General features: G+C 41.6%; 1 pseudogene; it reads left to right on the plus strand.

The window, feature by feature from the left end:
• Positions 1 to 9332: 9332 nt before the first annotated feature.
• Positions 9333 to 14358, plus strand: LOC101172139 (annotated as a pseudogene).
• Positions 14359 to 15272: the final 914 nt, after the last annotated feature.

A 15272-nucleotide genomic window follows, 5' to 3' on the forward strand; every position in this document is an offset into this window, starting at 1 on the left:
AAAAGCATTAGCAGAGGGGAGGCGGGGCGATGACGTCACTGCTTTCTCCGTGTGTCCGGCAGCTGTCGCTGAGAGACCTGGTGTGTCTGTGTTCGCATTGAGATCACCTAAAACCGGGTCCTGTTCACAAACCGCTGGACCTGGACTGCTCAAACCTGGATTTCTGGATCTTAATGCGAAAAATGCAGCAGAATGTTCCTTTAGCTCCCTCGTGAATCAGAAGCTGTGAATCGCAACCAAACTTCTTCAGCGTCATCTGACCGCACGGATTTAAAAACATATGATTGAGTAGAGCAGGCCCTTAATAATAATATTGACAGTAATAAAAGCACATTATGAAGATAGTCTCCTGCAGCTTCGCGCTGAGTGAGTGTTTTTGGTCCAACCAGCAACGTTTAGTACGGTGAAATCTGCTATCTGTTGATGGGGCTCCAGCTGTCATCAAACAGCAAATTCAGCGCGAAGCTGCAAATAAATGTGTAAATATGTGGAAATTACATGAGTCTTTATTTTGTTCTGGACACTACTGGAAACACAAATTCATTTGATGGTTTCTCAGATCGCAGCAGCATTTCCGCCTTCAGCGATCATCGGGAGCTTCGCGCTCCGCTCTGCGAAGGCAGCTGGCGGTCCGCAGAAAAAATCTTGTCCGCGGTGCGTCAGGAGGAGGACCGCAGAAGAAGGACATGCTGTTATGTAGTCCTGAGAAGCTGTGGAAACTCACCAGAAGTTCACAACCAACTCAAAGCCGTCTTCTCTGCCGCTAACACAGTCTGCTCCTGGTGCGTGTGTGTGTGTGTCAGCGGCCGGACACACGGAGAAAGCAGTGACGTCATCGCCCCGCCTCCCCTCTGCTAATGCTTTTTCTAAATGAATATTGCTCCAAGTTTTGCAGGGTGGATTTGAAATTGCAAATGCAATCCCCTCTTTGCATTTTCGTTTTAATTATGACACAGAATAAGCGGTTTTAAGTATAAAATGAAAAAGCATTTTGAAATATTGCTTTTTCATTTGAATTTTGAGGCATTTGATGCAGCTACATTTTGAAAATTAAAAAGCATTTCTGTTAATCCATTTTAATTGTCAAATAAGACATTTCTAAATGAATTTTGCTACACATTTACCAGGGACCTTTCTTAAAATGAAATGTCAAATACCATTTTCTTTATCATTTTAATTAAGTGACAGAAAAAGCTGTGTTGAGGAAGGAAATGATAAAGCATTTTGAAGTATTGCTTTTTCTTTTTAATTTTGAGTCAAAAAATGCAGCTTCATTTTGAAAATTAAAAAGCATTTCTATTAATCCATTTTAAATGTCAAATTAAACATTTCTAAATGAATTATGCTACACATTTACCATGGAACGTCTTGAAAATGAAATGTCAAATACCATTTTAATTTTAATTTTAATTAAGTGACAGAATAAGCTGTGTTGAGGAAGGAAATGGAAAAGCATTTTGGTGGATTGCTTTTTCATTTTCTTTTTTAGTCAAAAAATGCAGCTTCATTTTGAAAATGAAAAAGCATTTCTGGTTTTGACTTTGCTTTTTATTAATGCTACAAAATCGCTTCCATAAATATTCACCTATAAGGCCATTCTCGGCAAACTACCTCAATATCTGTGCCGTCTTCTTTCTCCTGTTAACAACATATATAACTCTCGTTCCTCACTCAAATTGCTTCTTTATGGAGAAAAATTAGACTCAGTCGGATTTGTGCGTGCGTAATTCTTGATTTGTGCGTAAATTAGAATTTGTGTATGCATATTCTTGCTTACAACAGCTTGAAACTACTTACACACACACATCTTTAAAAAACACGCACGAATCCCTTGTCACGCACACACGAAGCCAAAGTTACGCACGGATCTACCGTGAGACTGTTTTCACGACTCACAAATTCGTCCGTAAGTGCTGCGTTTAAATACCAGTGGAATGCTCAGTCATTGGAATTTTCCTATCAGCCTTAGTAGTAAGTAGTTTCAAGCTGTTGTAATCTTAATTTGTGCATACGTAAATTGCATTTTGTATTTTTTTCATTTTATATTTTTTTAACTTATACACAAAACGTACTATGTGAGTAACAAATCACGCATAAATTCAAATTTATGCACAAATCCTAATTTACGCACGCAAAAAGCAAGAATATGCATACACAAATCCTAATTTACGCACAAATCAAGAATTACGCACGCACAAATCCGACTGAGTCTAATTTCTCTCCATACTTCTTTATGTCCCTAGATTCCTCAGTGAACTAGGAAAAACAGCCTTTTCCATTGCTGCTCCGCTTTCCTGGAATAATATTCAAAACTCACTGCATTTAAGTGACCTTATTCCATTGAATTTTTTAAAGCAAAACTTTCTGAGCTTTTAAAAGAAACATGCACATGTCACCCTTGACCTATCTGTACCACTTTTTAAATAATCCTATTAGTCATTGCCCCACTGTTCATTTCAATTTTAATTGCATCTGTATTTTGTAATGTATTTTATTTCAGTTCTTTTTTAACTGTATTTATTTTGTATTGATGCCTTTTGGCCCAGGTCTTCCTTGAAAAAGAGATGCAGTCTCAGTGGAATTTCCTGGTAAAATAAAATAAAGTAAGATGTTCAAAGACTAAATTTTATTCATGTTGCCAATCAAAGCTACTCTGTAGGGTTTAATTTTTGTAAAACAGATTAATACCACGAGTGCCTCACCAGCACGTTACTAAAAAAATCAATGAAACAATTGATTTTGATTTACAGTTTTTCTCAGTCACTTTAGTACAATTCTCAGATCAGAATTGAAGTTTTTTTTTTTTTTTTTTTTTTTTTTTTTTAACTTGTCCTGTCCAACAGCTGGGCAGACAGATGAGAGCTGAGGGCCTCTTGTGTTGGACATATTTTACTTTAACAAGAGGGGTTATTAATCTTCAGACAAACCAAAGGTATGTCTGAATAAACCCCTTTTGTAATTGAGGCCAAACTTTATTAATTTCAATCATGTCTGAAAATCTTTGGTGTTGGACCGGACGGAAAAGGAAAGAGGGGAAGAAGAGAGAGGGGGGGTAGGGGGTGATAATAGGAGGGGAAGGGGGATAAGACCATGAAGCAGCATAAAGCAACAAGTTTACTGGTTGTTAATCATTATGGTAAGGTTCAAATGTAGAAAAAAAAAAAAGAAAAAAAAAAAGGGGCGGAGCCTGTCCACACACACACTCAAATGTTATAAACACACCTGCTAGCTGCAAAAATGTCCACCTGTCGACATGTACACAAAACAGATAGTGTTCACACGCATACTTATGCCTTAAAACCAACTAGTGTGAAATATTTCAGTCATTCAGTCATGCAAACTGTTAGTGCAAAGGTGAGCTAACACCAGTGCTCAGGTGAGTGTTTATGTTCTTCTAAAATGGATGGTGGAACGTGAAAAGAAGTAGGGAGAGTGCCCAGCCATCCCCACCCCAAGACCCCCACCGCAGCAGCAGCGGCAGCCGGTATCCCCCCAACGCCATACGGGAACCGGCAGGGAACAACCGCCGCCCGGGCGACCAAGCCTGCCACCCAGGCCAGGGCCAGCAGGGCCGCCGCAAGGACCCCAGAGCCAGAGGCCAGGGACGCACGGAGGGAAAGAGAGCGCCGCCCCAGCCCAACCAGGAGAGCAGCCCCCCCGCCGCGCCGGGAAAACCCAACGCAGGGCCCCACCGGAGAAGGACGCCCACAGCCCCAAACGAGCACCCCACCACCACCCAGGAGTTCCGGGCATCCCCCCGCCCCAACCCCAGGTACGAGCCAGGACCCCCCAAGGGAGACCCGCTCCGCACTCCAGGCAGCCACCCGCCCGGCCCACGGTTGGTCCAGGGAGGAGCGAGGCAGGGGCCCGCCGCCCCCGCCCAGGAGGGGGGAGCCCCGGGGAAAAAAGAGTCTTCAGAATTGAAGTTTGATGAACTAATGACTAGGTCTTTTGAGGAGAAAGACTATTGCACAGTGAACTATATAATATATTTTGATCAACATGACATGAACAATTGATAATGTAGCAAAGAGCCGAGAATTGTACATAATCATTTGCATGGATGTACCAAAGGAATTACAACTTGTTCAAAGAAGTGAGAAACTGCTTATATCATGTGCACAAGTGACATCATGATGTGAAGATTGAACAAATAGTTTTGGGAATTTCATTCTGATCTGAGAATTGTACTAAAGCGACTGAGAAAAACTGTAATACTCCACAAAATGAATGGATTTCAAATCTCTTGTCAAAAATGTTCTACCGTTTAGTGACTAAAAAGTGCACTGTCTTGTGGGTCTAGATTCTAGACTCACAAGACAGTGCACTCGGAAGACCTTATTTTTTTCAATGATTTGTTATCTTCTCTGGTGTCCATGGATTACATGAAATCTTTCCACCTTTATCCACCTTTGTCATGGTAGAAATAACACGTCCATAGTCATCTTGACCCATTGGACAGCACAAGGGTTAAGTAGTTATGTGCTTTTTATTGTATTATTAGAGTTTAACATTTTACAAGATCCTGCAGTTTCAACAATTTTGACTGTATAAAAAGCTGATTAGTATGTATTAGTATCCACAAAGTGTCCAACTTTGTGGATACTAATACATACTGAAACATACTGAAATGAAATAAAGGTTTGATGATGGTGTTGACGATTGAAAATGAAAACAAAGTGTCTCAGTTTAACTTGATATTGATATGCAGATGGATGATGTGCTTCTCTTCTGAAGATGAAGGTAAAATGTTTGTGTGAGCTGATGTGGATCCAGTGAATCCAGCAGCATGTATCAGTGTGAGGACAGAAAGGAGGGATCCCCTCACTCCAAAAGCACTCTGGGGAAGATAAGAGCCAAAGCAAAGCTCAGAGGTGAGATGAAAATCTTCAACTGTCCATGACTCTTCTTGATGTAAGAGCTCAGTACTCACATCAACAACCTTCGTTCTTCACATGAACCTTGGACCTGGATCAGAACCCGGCTGGATGTCCTTAAGGAGTGACAACTTAGATGATGTTTTCATTGATTTCAAATGCAGCGGGTCAAGAGTGAAACAGTAGGTGGTTGCCAAATGGATTCAAGAAACGAACAATAATAGTTCAAATTTGAGTTTTTTTCTGACAATTAAAAAAATCTCAAGATTATTTTTTTGTGTTATTAATTAATAATGACATGTAATTGATTAATATAATTAATCGATTTTTAATCTAACCTACTGATTGCCGATTTTGAGGTACTGCGGAGCAGAAACGTTTTTAGTCAGCCACCGATTGTGCAAGTTCTCCCACTTAAAGACGAGAGACCTGTAATTTTCATCATAGTTATACCTCAAGACAAAATGAGAAAAAAAATCCAGAATATCACAATGTTGGATTTTTCAAAAACGTATTTGCAAATTATGTGAAAAATAATTTTTTTGTCACCTACAGCAAGACTTTGTGATCCTCTCTCCTTCACTCCTTAACTGTTGTAATGGCACCTGTTTGAACTCATTATCTTTATGAAAGACACCTTTCCACACCCTCAAACAGTCACACTCCAAACTCCACTATGGCTAAGACCAAAGAGCTGTCTAAGGACACCAGAAACAAAATTGTTGACCCCCACCAGGCTGGGGAAGACAGTAATAGGTAACCAGCTTGGTGTAAAGAAATCAACTGTGGGATCGATTATTAGGAAATGGAAGACATACAACACCACTGATAATCTCCATCCATCTGGGGGTCCCTCTAAGATTTCACCCCGTGGGGTCAAAATGATCACAAGAACGGTGAGTAAAAATCGTAGAACCACAAGGGGGATACCTAGTGAATGATCTGCATAGAGCTGGGACCAAAGTAACAAAGACGACCATCAGTAACACACTATGCCGCCAGGGACTCAAATCCTGCAGTGCCAGACGTGCCCCTTGCCAGTTTATATGCAGGCCTGTCTACAGTTGGCTAGAGAACATTTGGATGATCCAGAAGAGGATTGGGAGAATGTCCTATGATCAGATGACACCAAAATAGAACTTTTTGATAAGAACTCTACTCGCCGTGTTCAGAGGAGAAAGAGTGCCGAGTTGCATCCAAAGAACACCATACAAACTGTAAAGCATGGGGGTGGAAACATCATGCTTCGGGGATGTTTTTAAGCAAAGGGACAAGGACGACTGTCCGTTTAAAGAAAAGGTCCTGAAGTGGCCTAGCCAGTCTCCAGATCTCAACCCCATAGGAAATCTTTGGAGGGAGTTGAAAGTCTGTGTTGCCCAGCAACAGCTTCAAAACATCACTTTTCTATAGGAGATCTGCATTAAAGAATGGGTCAAAATACCAGCAACAGTTTCTGAAAACCTTGTAAAGGTCAGTGGACTTGTAGTAGAGTGTACGCCCTGTAACTGGAAGGTTGTGAGTTTAAATCCAGGCAGAGTCATACCAAAGACTCTAAAAATGGGACCCAATAAAACTCATCCCCTAGGCCCTAGGGCAGGGGTCGGGAAGCTTTTATGCCGAGAGAGCCATAAACGCAGTGGCGGTTTTTGATATGAGCGATGTGGGCGGTCGCCCAGGGCGGCACTTCATAGGGGGCGGCATTTGCCGTGCCCGATGCGTGCGTTACGCACACATTATGCTGTGCTACGATAGATGATATTCAAAGAGGAAGCTTGTAGCTTTTAATTTGAAATTGCTTCAGCTGCCGACACTTAACACTTGTATTTTGATACATCAGACTCTTAAGAATGTTTTCATCCTATTTGGTCTTCACACTTCTGGTGCAAAAAAAAAAAAAGATGAAATAACTCAGAGTGAAAGGACGTAAAACAGGCACATGAAAAGGAATTGGGCAGAACAATCACCCGTGCTCAACCCAATTTCGACAAAAGCAGGCAATGGGGATTATTTCCCACAATTCCTTGCTCTGTTTCTCTGAAATGTTTATCTTCTTCGGCCCAAAATTTTAAGCTTGTTTTTAACTTAGGCCCTCTGTGTGACTGAGTTTGACCCCGGCTGTAATACGAGTCTAGAAAAGTTTGTGTAAAATGGCTAAATAGAAGATATGGAACACAACAGGATGTTGTTGTCAATTTTTGTATGTGTGCAGGGGGGGGGGGGGGGTAGTTTTGCTGATGGTCTAGTCTGGTTGATAGGTGGTGAGTTTCTGCTTCACGGAGGCGTTGAGAGTTTAAACGTGATCTTAGGTTAGTATGCAGTGGCGGTTCTACCCTGAATTACTCCCCGGGCAAGACCCTCCTCTGGCGCCCCCCCCCCCCTTCCCCCCAATAGAGTCACTTTGTCCATTTATTGTAACTGAAAATACAGTGGGAAATATTTAATCAAACACAAATAAATAATCTAAAATAAATATAAACTACAAATCACACTAATAACACACTAGAATAAATGTAACTGCAGCACTAAGAACAGAAAACACTAACTAAACCTAACCTTTGTGGCCTTCCTGATGCAAGCTTGTCAATAACGTCATCATATGAAATCTGCTCCCCCCCCTGAATGATTGATACTAACAACAGCAGGTTAGTGAGTTGCTCCTGAGACATTGGTGATCTCAGGTATGATTTGATCAACTGGAGTTTTGAAAAGCTAACAGCAGCAGCAGCAGCAGCAGCAGCATGCTACCATCACAGCTTATTTAACATTATGAACTAATATACAACAATAAAACACAACAAAAACTTTGTGTTACAGCAGAGCAGACAGACACACGAATCATAACTAATGTTACAAGTTAAGGCAGAGCAAACATTTAAGAATAAATATCTTAAAAATGACGTTATTTGCAATATTTGGGCCTACTTCAGTTTTGGTCATGATAGACCAAACAAGAGATTTTTCCTCTGCAACGCTGTTGTTGTTGTAGGGCAGGTAGCATTCGTATTTAGAAAACGTGCATCTAGCTATGCGATAATACCCTTTTCTTTGTCTCTTTTCTCCTCTTCTTCTCTTTTCTTTCTAAATTGGGCACCAGCTTTGACCTTTTTTCTCCATATTTCAGATGTTTTTGCATTTAGCATAAATGTCCTGACATAGGTATCAAGTCTGTCGACTAAACCAACTGTCATCTAAGTGAAGAATTTTTTTTGTTTTTCCATTTTTTATTTGGGCATTTCACACAAAAATAACCAAAAAAGCATGTTTTTTTATACCTTTTTTATACCCGCAGCCCCCCCCGTTCGTCAAACATTTCCAGCAGGAGCACGTGCAGCTGCACCCAGGGGCGCCAATTCGCTACATGGCGGCGCAATTTTTATTTTTATTTTTTCATCAAGCACTGAGCCGCGGCCCGCGACCGTTGCCCCCCTGGAAGAAGATCCAGCCAGGTTTGCGCATGCGTTTTGCGCTCCGTGCTCACCTCTCAGCCTGCACCCTTCACCCCGCGCCCTCTCCCTTCTCCTTCTTCACCCCGCGCCCCCTCCCTTCTCCTTCTCACACACATTTGCGTCTACTTCTCAAAGACAGGAGGGAGCGCAGCTGCGGGGCGGGGGCGCCGCCAGGTTTCAGGCTGTTACAAACTCTGTGATATAAGTAAACCAATAGTGGTGCATAAAGTATTTTACAAGAGCTGAGCCGCTGGCGCCGCCCCTCCGTCATTTTTTCCGCCCCGGGCGATCGCCCGTATGGCCCGTGCCTAAAACCGCTACTGTTAGTATGAATGTTCTTTAGATGTGAGACAGACTGATCACATGCAGACGGGGAGCCAAACACACACTCACACGCCGCAGTGAGTGACGGGCAGCGGGTTTTACGTTTTTACAATCCCTGCGCGATTCACCTGCTGCCGGTCCCCACAACCCCTCACCCCCACCCTCTGCTTTTTTCTTCACACCTCCGGTCCCCGCAACTGCGCGCTCTTTCTCAGAGACGGGAGCGCGCAGTTTTGGGCACGGCAATTCACAGGTTTCCGGGTGGTACAAACTCTGTGAAATAATAGATAATAGTAAAGTGAAGTGATAATGCTGGCGCAGATTTTTTTCTCCAAGCACCGCTACTACTGCGCGCCTCTGGCATCGCATCGCGCCCGAGAAAGACTGGTCTAATGAATAAAAAAGTATAATTAAAGATTTGTCTGCGAGCCACATGTGACCATCAAAAGAGCCATATATGGCTCGCGAGCCATAAGTTCCCGACCCCTGCCCTAGGGGATGGGTCAAATGCGAAAACAAATTTCACACACCTGTGTGTGACAGCTAAAGGGGCTTTGACTTTAACTTTAAAGACTTACAGCTACGTTTGACAGCTGTCATTGTCAACAAAGGGTAAATAACAAAGTATTGAGTTGAACTTTTGTTATTGATCAAATACTTATTTTTCACGATAATTAACAAATAAATTCTTTATAAATCAGACAATGTGATTTTGTGGATTTTTTCTGTCTCATGTTGTCTGTCATAGTTGAGGTTTACCCATGACGAAAACTACAGGCCTGTCACATCTTTTAAGTAGGGAACTTGCAAAATTGATGCCTGACTAAAAACTGTCTTGCCATACTGTATTTTCATTTAAATGTGTAACATCGTAGTGTACTAAAAGATCAAAATACAATTTTATAAGGGTCTTTATGAAGTTTTCCGTTTACAACAGATTTCCTTTAATTTTGAACCATGAAGACATACTATTTCGAATTTCAAACAATTACAAAAAAATAATTAAATAACTAGAACAAAACATCCGGTCCAGAGTACCCTAATTATCATTTTCTATGGTTGACATCAGAGGCACTTTGTTCAGTTCAATATATGGTCAATGGTTGACACTGAGAGCGATGTAAGACACGTTTTAAGCTGTGTTCAAATAAAACATTCATGCAAGTAACAGTTGAACCCTTGTTTGACATTTGGGAACACGACAAGAGTTAATTTAAATTAGATTAACACAATAAATAAAATAATGCTTTAATTTTTCTTTAATGAATTATTCCCAATTAATGCGATAATTTGACACCCCTAATTAAAAACTCTGAATGCAGGGTCACAAAGTAGTCACAAGGTGTCATTTTAACAAACCAATCTTTTTATTATCTGAGTTCAATAGTCTAACAAGGAAAAACAATCTGATCAATATTTATAACAAGAAAAATGAATTGTTAATATACTAATATAACAAATGCTTTTCCATCAGGATTCAACAGAGAGGGAGAACTGAGCATGTATTTGAACCCAGCTGTGTGTCCTTCAGGAGTGACAAGTCAAAGGGTCAAATTATGGATTTTAAATCAGCAGCAGTTTCTCCTGCAGAAAGGTGAGCTGATTAGGTCATTTACAGCAGTTCAAGAATGAAATACTGTTTGTCAAATATGTTTAGGTTAAAATGTAAACAAAAATATACATTTTTATGAATCACATACTTTTTCCTTCAATTGAAACAACTGCATGTAGGGTCACAATGTTTTCACAAAGGAGAATATTATTGTAGATTTGTCTCTTCTTGATCTGACCTCAATAGTTCATTTTTGAAGATAATATGATTAAGCTTCATGACAGAAGAAATTGGGTTTGTTTGAAAATAAAATAAATGTTTTTCTATCAGGAGTCATCACAGACTCAGAACTGGATCTGGATCTGAACACAGCTGTGTGTCCTTGAGGAGTGACCAGTCAAAGCATCATATTATCGACTTTAAATCAGCAGCATCTTCTTGTGCAGAGAGGTGAGCCATAAATAAATGTTGAAACAGAGTCAAATGAGTGAATTGTTTCATTCCAACATGAGTTTGATGTGAGTTAGGCTCTTTGTCACAGATATTTCTATCTTCATGTGTGCAGCAGTGAGTGTTGGAGCTTTTTCCACAAACACAACAATCACAATGAGATAATGGATGTTGGAGGAGTTTCTGAGTGTCTGTAGGGCTCCCGTTGGCCGAGCAGAGCTATGTGCTTTTGCTCCTAATCAGTGTAGCTACATTAGGTTGTGATCGCTGGTTTAAATAGCTGCAAAAAAGTGAGACTTTGCAGGTTTGTAGAATCTTATTGGAGCTCTGTGGTTCTGGATCAACTGCTTCAGATCTGATCTTCCTCCTCATGGAACCTCATTTCCTGACATCAGCTTTGTCAAATGTAAAAAAATAGTTGGAGGTCTGACTTTCCAGAGCTCTTATGCTGATGATGCTGAGCAGATTTACAAAGTTCATCTGAAGCGTCATGGTTTCACATGACAATCACAGTAAAACACATTCACATTGAGGGCTACCCAGTACAATCAATCTGAACCAAACACCAGAGTGAATGACCTCGCTCCAGGGCACTTCAGCAGTTATCTACAGCTTTGAATGCTTGGTAAGAGTTGCTGGAACTCTGTCAAAGCTGACGAGCTGAAAGCTGCAAACATGTTCAGACTTAGCTGTTGTTGGATTAGAAGGACCAGTAAAGCGTTCCCACAACAGGGAATCCTCTGGTTCATTGTCCACACCCACATCTGACTGCATGGACCTTCACCTCATGTAAGTCTTTTTGTGCACAGACAGAATAGTGCTGATTGTTGATGATTCTTCACAGAGTGGACCAGCAGAGCTCAGAGACTCCCAGTGGTCAGTCTGTCCAGCAGCATCAAACACAGCTGGACTCCATATTTCTGGTCTGTACATGAACAACAACTACTTTTCCATCATTCTGTTCACAGTCATCTCCATGCTGCACTTTGTAGACCAGTGGATTGTCAGTGCGTCCAACATGGAGCAGATGTTTGGCTCCATGAATTCACTCTGATCTAGAATTCTTTTCCAGCTGCTGGAGGAAAACATTGTAACTTTTGTGAAGAAAGAGCTGAAGAAGATCCAGAAGCTTCTGAATCAGAAGACAGATGAGGAGGAGCTGAAGGATGAAGATGAAAAGCAGAAGAGCAGCAGGGAGTCACTGATGAAGATCACAGAGAACTTCCTGAGGAAAATGAAGCAGGAGGAGCTGGCTGATCGATTGCATAGCAGTAAGAGGATTTCTCTGAAGATTTCACCTACTGGATAAATGAAGATTTAGTGATGTATCAAATGGAACAATGTGGATTCAAATCCTCATCTTTCAGGGTTTTGGAGACTTTATTTCATCTATTTGTTGTCTTATTTCAGGATCTTCTGCTGCAGTTTGTCAACATAAAGTCCAATCTGGGTTGAAGAAGAAGTTCCAGTGTTTGTTTGAGGGGATAACCAAAGCAGGAAACTCAATCCTTCCTAATGAGATCTTTACAGATCTCTACATCACAGAGGGAGGAACTGGAGAGTTGAATGAAGAACATGAGGTCAGACAGATTGAAGCAGCATCCAGGAAAGCAGACAGAGCAGAAACAAGCATCAGACAAGAAGAGCTCTTTAAACTCCCAGCTGGAAGACAAGAACCAATCAGAACTGTGATGACAAAGGGAGTGGCTGGCATTGGGAAAACAGTCTTAACACAGAAGTTCACTCTGGACTGGGCTGAAGGCAAAGCTAACCAGAACATCAACTTCATATTTCCATTCACTTTCAGAGAGCTGAATGTGCTGAAAGAGGAGAAGTTCAGCTTGGTGGAACTTGTTCATCACTTCTTCCCTGAAACCAAAGAAGCAGGAATCTGCAGCTTTGAAGACTTCCAGATCATCTTCATCTTTGATGGTCTGGATGAGGGTCGACTTCCACTGAACTTCCACAAGACTTGGACACTAAATGACCCTAGAAAGTCAACCACAGTGGGTGATCTGCTGACAAACCTCATTAGAGGGACCTTGCTCCCCTCTGCTCACCTCTGGATCACCACACGACCTGCAGCAGCCAGTCAAATTCCTCCTAGATATGTTGACATGGTGACAGAGGTCAGAGGGTTCAATAACCCTCAAAAGGATGAGCATTTCAAGAAGAGATTCAGAGATGAAGAGCAGGCCAACAGAATCATCTCCCACATCAAGAGATCCCGAAGCCTCCACATCATGTGCCACATCCCAGTTTTCTGCTGGATCACTGCTACAGTTCTGGAGGATCTGCTGAAGAGCACAGAGGGAGGAGAGCTGCCCAAGAGCCTGACTGAGATGTACATCCACTTCCTGGTGGTTCAGGCCAAAGTAAAGAAGGTCAAGTATGATGGAGGAGCTGAGACAGATCCTCACTGGAGTCCAGAGAGCAGGAAAATGATGGAGTCTGTGGCAAAACTTGCTTTTGAGCAGCTGCAGAAAGGCAACCTGATCTTCTATGAATCCGACCTGAAAGAGTGTGGCATCGATATCAGAGCAGCCTCAGTGTACTCTGGAGTGTTCACACAGATCTTTAGAGAGGAGCGAGGGCTGTACCAGGACATGGTGTTCTGCTTCATCCATCTGAGTGTTCAGGAGTTTTTGGCTGCTCTTCATGTTCATCTGACCTTCATCAACTCTGGAGTCAACCTAATGGAGAAAGAACTGAAAAAACCCAAGCTCTGTAATCTGAACCAAAGCAGTCCAGTCCAGTTTTACCAGAGTTCTGTGAAAAAGGCCTTACAGAGTCCGAACACCTGGGCTTGCTCCTCCGCTTCCTTCTGGGTCTTTCATTGCAAATCAATCAGAGTCTCCTACGAGGTCTGCTGACTCAGAAAAGAATTAGCTCACTGTCCAATCAGGAAACAGTCCAGTACATCAAGAAGAAGATCAGTCAGAATCTGTCTGCAGATAAAAGCATCAACCTGTTCCACTGCCTGAATGAACTGAATGATGATTCTCTTGTGGAGGAGATCCAACAGTCCCTGAGGTCAGGACATCTCTCCATAGATAAACTGTCTCCTGCTCAGTGGTCGGCTCTGGCCTTCATTTTACTGTCATTAGAAGATTATCTGGAAGTGTTTGACCTGAAGAAATACTCTGCTTCAGAGGAGGCTCTTCTGAGGCTTCTGCCAGTGATCAAAGCCTCCAACAAAGCTCTGTAAGAACTCTCAGGAAAATCACCTTCAGTGAACAAATGAATTTGAGTTAAAAAGTTAAAGATTCAATCAATAACTGCTTTCTTGCTTTGTTTTCTTCAGACTGAGTGGCTGTAACCTGTCAGAGAGAAGCTGTGCAGCTCTGTCCTCAGTTCTCAGCTCTCGGTCCTCCAGTCTCAGAGATTTGGACCTGAGTAACAACAAGCTGCAGGACTCGGGAGTGAAACTTCTGTCTGATGGACTAAAGAGTCCACACTGTGAACTGGAGACTCTCAGGTCAGGTTTCACTAAACTCTTGGTGCCAGGTTCTGTTTGGAGAAAAAAATTCAGATTGGTGTCAATAAAAAGTAATCAGCAGAGTACTGTTGCATAGAAGAAGAAGAAGAACTTTCCGTTTTAATTTTAAAAATATTGTAACCTTGTCTGATGGTTACAATGATCATATATTTTTCATGTTTGTCATACCAGAATAAAGCAAGCACCCAAGTCCATGCAGGTGTATATACTGTATCTGGGATAAGTTCCTGTTCACTGTGTTATTACAAAGTAAATGCATCATTCACAGAACTGCAGATTTAAACTGGACAAACATTTTAGCATAGTTCTGACCCACAGAACAGCAGTTTCTAATGAAGAGACAACAGAAAGGTTCAAATAAAACATGCATGATTATTATTTTTAGATAAACTGGATCTGATATGATTAGTAGCCACTAGGGGGCCCAACTCTAGGCTTCCCTGAAGTGGCAGTTCTGGCACAAATGACACCCTGGGCGAGCCACACCAGTGGCACCCCTAGGTCCCCCCAATTATGACCCAGAAAAGTACAATTGCTTATATTTTAATACTTTTTTTTAACTTTATTTACTTTTTTAAATGTACTTTTTTATACTTATTTACTTTATTTTTCAAATATTTAATAATTAAAAATGATTGAAAAAAATGCAACTAGAGGCATTTAAATCCTTACAGCTTATAAAAAAAACTAAAAGTAACAATAAGCAGAACAATCACCCGTGCTCAACCCAATTTCGACAAAAGCAGGCAATGGGGATTATTTCCCACAATTCCTTGCTCTGTTTCTCTGAAATGTTTATCTTCTTCGGCCCAAAATTTTAAGCTTGTTTTTAACTTAGGCCCTCTGTGTGACTGAGTTTGACCCCGGCTGTAATACGAGTCTAGAAAAGTTTGTGTAAAATGGCTAAATAGAAGATATGGAACACAACAGGATGTTGTTGTCAATTTTTGTATGTGTGCAGGGGGGGGGGGGGGGTAGTTTTGCTGATGGTCTAGTCTGGTTGATAGGTGGTGAGTTTCTGCTTCACGGAGGCGTTGAGAGTTTAAACGTGATCTTAGGTTAGTATGCAGTGGCGGTTCTACCCTGAATTACTCCCCGGGCAAGACCCTCCTCTGGCGCCCCCC

Source organism: Oryzias latipes, chromosome 2 (genome assembly GCF_002234675.1).
Source record: "Oryzias latipes chromosome 2, ASM223467v1".
Taxonomy (NCBI): Eukaryota; Metazoa; Chordata; class Actinopteri; order Beloniformes; family Adrianichthyidae; genus Oryzias; species Oryzias latipes.